Source organism: Babylonia areolata, chromosome 5, assembly GCF_041734735.1.
Source record: "Babylonia areolata isolate BAREFJ2019XMU chromosome 5, ASM4173473v1, whole genome shotgun sequence".
Taxonomy (NCBI): Eukaryota; Metazoa; Mollusca; class Gastropoda; order Neogastropoda; family Buccinidae; genus Babylonia; species Babylonia areolata.
The window spans coordinates 54,588,701-54,594,089 of NC_134880.1; the positions used below are offsets into that span (position 1 = coordinate 54,588,701).

General features: G+C 46.3%; 1 protein-coding gene across 1 annotated transcript in view; it reads right to left on the bottom strand.

Annotated features, from left to right (window-relative positions):
• The window catches only part of LOC143282540 (uncharacterized), a 232,482-nt gene extending 229,758 nt beyond the window's left edge, over nucleotides 1-2,724 (bottom strand). The window contains exon 1 of the mRNA XM_076588216.1: nucleotides 2,641-2,724. The gene's annotated coding sequence lies outside the window, so the exon portion shown is untranslated. The remainder of the gene's footprint in view (nucleotides 1-2,640) is intronic.
• Between the last annotated feature and the right edge of the window lie 2,665 nt (nucleotides 2,725-5,389).

A 5,389-nucleotide genomic window follows, 5' to 3' on the forward strand; every position in this document is an offset into this window, starting at 1 on the left:
TAACCCAACGCGCTTTGTCAGGCCTTGAGTGCATGCTTATATATTTTCGTACCCATGAGAGTGGATTTTGTTTTCACATAATTTTACCAGAGGATAAACTCTCGTTGCCATGGGTTCTTTTTTCAGTGCGCCAAGTGCGTGCTGTGCACAGGACCTCAGTTTATCGTTTCATCCGAAAGACTAGACGCTCAGTTTGATTTTTCTAAGTCAAACTTGTGATAAAAGGGCGAGAGCGGGATTCGAACCCACACCCTCACGGACTCTCTGTATTGGCAGCTTGAGCGTCTTAGCCATTTTACCACCTTCTTCCTTTAAAACAAAGAAGAAAAAAAAGAAAAAGAAAAGAAAAAAACAACAACAAAAAAACAAACAGACAAACAACCCTCCCCCAAAAAAACAACAACAAAAAAAACACAACAACAACCCCCCCACCCCCCCAACAAAAAACAAAAAACAAAAAAAAAACAACCAGAGTGTGACAGTCAAACACTCAACCTAGAGAGGGAAAAGATAACGTACACCCTAAGCTCTACTATTATCCCAACTTCGAACCCAATACTACCCCTGCAATTAAGCGAATATAATGCGCAAGGTTGTGGCAGTGTGTTGTGCCTCCAGCTCTGCGGGTTTTGTTTTGTTTTGTTTTTTGGGTTTTTTTCTTCGTCCAAGGTCGCCGCAACTCAAAGCTTGGATTCCTCACAAATAAGCGTTTGCTGTGCTGTGCTGTGCTGCGTCGTGCTGTGCTGTGTACACGTCACTAACATACCCTGAAAGGGATTATGCCACCTGCTAAAATACCTGCGTGTGTCGTTACGGTGAATCGGACAAGTGGTATATCCCTGCTCGGCAGGTGCACAAGCGGTACGAGTATGTACAGGTAGTCTATGTAGCTTCGGTCATGAGCTTTGGGCTTGCGTACACGCAGTCAAAAATTAATGGTTACGCGCGAATATACGAATAAATATATACCTAAGCATGCATTGCAAACACACACACACACACACACACACACACACACACACACACACACACACACACACAGATATACACACACACGCGCGCGCGCGTGCACACACACGAGCATATATACATATACATATGCGCACACACACACACACACACACACACACACACACACACACACACACACACACACACACGAGCACACACACACGAGCACGTACGCGCGCGTGCACAGACAAACATGTAAATACATACAGAGAGAGAGTGACAGGCAGACACAGAGAGAGAGAGAGAGAGAGAGAGAGAGAGAGAGAGAGAGAGAGGAGGGAGAGAGAGAGAGAGACAGACAGACAGACCGACCGACAGACAGATATATATAAGACAGATACAGAGAGACACACTGACAGGCATACATGTATACATACTCACATATGTACATGATACATACATGTATACAGACAGATAGACAGAACGCCGAAAAACAAAAACAGACAAAAACCGAAAGAACAAAAACCAGAAAAAAGTGAGAAACAGGAACGAGAGAACGTACTTAAAACAACAACAACAACAACAACAGTAACAACAAAACCAAACCATACAAATGTCCTTCATACGAAAGCACCTACGTGTTCCTTCCTGATTTAATTGTTTTCTACAGATGAACTTTGCCAGAGGATTACACTTTTGTTGCCATGAGTTATTATTATTATTATTATTATTTTCAGTTTGCTAAGTGCGTGCTGCACACGGGACCTCGGTTTATCGTCTCATCCGAATGATTAGATACTCAGGTTTGATTTTCCAGTCAAACTTGGGAGAAAGGGCGGAAGCGGGGTTCGAACCTAGACCTTCACGTGAGCTGAATTGGCAGATAAGCATCTTTAACCATTCTGCCACCTTCCTCCATGAACGGCTTTACGATATGACAACCCACTCAAGGCATAAAACAAGCTGACCAAGCGATTATGACAACTGATCGAGGCAGTCGCTACTAGTATCTATTGGAATCAAGCTCTAAAATTCGGCTCGTCGATCGAGTGAAGTAAATAATGCGAACATTAGCAAACAAAGTATACACCAGCGCGCGCCCGTCCGCACCAACACACACACACACACACACACACACACACACACACACACACACACACACACACACACACACACACACACACACACACACACACACACACACACACACACACGTGCCTGTGTAATTACAAAGCTTGCACGCGCACAGTCAAATACAGAGAGAGACAGAGACAGAGACAGAGACGGACAGACATACAGAGACACAGACGGACAGACCGACCGACATGTAGACTGAATGACTCACTATACAAGAGACAGAAATATGAACTTGAGAAAGACAAAACATTAGACCACACCCCCCCCCCCTCACCCCACCCCACCCCACACACATGTACGCTCACACACACGCACGCTCTCTCTCTCTCTCTCTCTCTCTCTCTCTCTCTCTCTCTCTCACACACACAAACACACACACACGCAAGCACACACACACACACACGCACACACACACACACACACACACACACACACACACACAAACACACACACACGCAAGCACACACACACAAACACACACACACACACACACACACACACACACACACACACACACACACACACACACACACACACACACAAAACACTCACGTGGATGTTGAATTCCACATGGCGTGCGGTATCACTCAGCTTGAAGGCACGACTTTGATTGACCGCACGACTGACTACGACTGCTGCATACAGCACACCGCCAACCATTGACGACAAAGTTTCCAAGGGTTGCTCTCACTGTCGCGAGTGCATGTGTGCGCGCGCTACAAGTTTGCGGGGCGTTTAAGACGGTCGTCTGCAAACCACAGCCTTTCATTCTTTTCAGTGAACTCTTAGCGTATTTATTTTTAGGCCTTCCAGCCCCCCCCCCCCCCTCCCCCCCCCCCCCCCCCCCCCCCCCCTTTCTTTTCTGTTAACACAGCTCGCAAGTTATTTAACAAAATTCATGGCTTATCACATGTGCTATCGTGGAGTTTAATTAAACGAACTAACGCTGTATTAGCTTTTTGGTATTTAGTATCTCAAGTTTTGTTGGTTTTTGTTTTTTTCTTTAATTTTTCTCTCTTATTGTTGTGTTCGGAGTTCTTTGTTTCGTATTGTGTCGTGGGGTGTGGCTGGTGAAGAAACGATAATAAAGCTTTGTGGTCTAGAAATATATGATTGTAAATGTACACCACAAACGCAATCGCGAGCGAGCGAGCGCGCGCGCACGTGCACACACACGCACACACACACACACACACACACACACACACACACACACACACACACACACCACAACCACCACCACCACCACCACCACGGCCACCATCACCACACATACACAAACACGCTCACAAACATACTTGCACACAGACACACAGACACACACACACACACACACACACACACACACACACACACACCACCACCACCACCACCACCACCACCACGCACAACACGCTGACAAACACACACTTGTTATCGCAAACACACACACACACACACACACACACACACACACACACACACGAACGAACGTTCAGATTCACTTCTAAAGCCCGCCCAATAACACAGTACACAGCGTTGACTTCCTACACACACGGCCGCTTGCTTGCTGACTCTATCACACTCAGCCTAGAGGAGATATTGTTATAAATATTATCTATTATTCCTACTGGTGGCGATCGTGATCACAGTCGTGATGAACACTGTCTACTAATAATGACAAAACAGTGTGTGTGTGTGTGTGTGTGTGTGTGTGTGTGTGTGTGTGTGTGTGTGTGTGTGTGTGTGTGTGTGTGTGTGTGTGTGTGTGTGTGTGGAGGGTGGGTGAGGGGTTTAGGATGGGTTTGGAGGGGGGTGCGGTGGAGGGTGAGGGGAAGGGGGGGGGGCGGAGAATAATTGCTGTTTGCTCAAGATTCATTTCCATTACTAATGGCTCTGGTGTCGTACTGGCCTGTACCGTCAACGTATCGAAATCCACGGGATGAGGACGTTATTGACAGGGAGGGTGTGTTGACAATGCCACCCACCCAACCCCCGCCGCTCCCCCACCCCCACCCCCCGCCCCCCTCGCCTCTATGTAGCGGTGTATTGTGTTTTGTTACATTGGGCATAATAATTATATTATCGCTGTAGACAAGGGACGTCACCACATCCTCTTTCTGTCTGCGGTCGGTCGTGTGATAGAGATTCTGATGGGAGTTACACCACCACCACAACCACCACAACCACCACCACCACCACCAACAACAACAACAGCAACAGCAACAAGCCTCCAAGCTCCGAATCAAACGTTTGACTTCTATCAGTTAATAGTACACGCGGCCGCGTGCTGGAGTGATGGCCTAGAGGTAACGCGTCTGCCTAGGAAGCGAGAGAATCTGAGCGCACTGGTTCGAATCACGGCTCAGCCGCCAATATTTTCTCCCCCTCCACTAGACACTTGAGTGGTGGTCTGGACGCTAGTTATTCGGATGAGACGATAAACCGAGGTCCCGTGTGCAGCATGTAATTAACGCACGTAAAAAAACCCACGGCAAAAAAAAGGTTGTTCCTGGCAAAATTCTGTCTAAAAATCCACTTCCATAGGAAAAACAGATAAAACTGCACGCAGGAAAAAAAAAAAAAAGAAAAGAAAAAAAAGGGTGGCGCTGTAGTGTAGCGACGCGGTCTCTCTCGGGAGAACAGCCCGAATTTCACACAGAGAAATGTGTTGTGATAGAAAGAAATACAAATAGTAACATAGGCCAGTTCACTCACCTAAACCACATGAAAGATATCAGTAAAAGGTTGATGATGTAGTTTTTTGTTTTTTTTATATTCGCCGTTTTTAAGTCAACAGTAACTGCGAATCTCAGCGTACTCGTATTCATTTAGCTGTACTATTAAAACAGGCGTCGATGATTCAATACTGGAAGATCCAATCAAATCGGGTGACTGCAAAAACAGGGGTCATTAATCATCTGTCAGTCCTTAAATCCGGGCGAAGAGAATGCGAAGAACAACGTTTACTGGTTAACTCACTCAATACGGCCAGTCCTCTCTTCTCCTCTACACAGACCCCTCGGACGTCCAGTGGGTGTCTGAATGACCCAACCTTTAGCTTCCGTCGTCAGAATTGTGGTATTCTTTGTCAACGTTCACCTCTTCAGTGTAAGAGCCTTCCGCTTGTAATATTTTGATGGTGGTAATTGGGGTGAAACGCTGTTAACGTCGTCTCTTTCGCAGTTCGTATGGAGAGAGTTAACCAAACCAGCATTGAAAAGATCAGTTTTAGCCACGTATCGCTCACACACAACACGTAGACATTAAAAATCCAAGTCACCCACGTTAACTGGAAGGTCAGCATTCTGTTCACCATTTT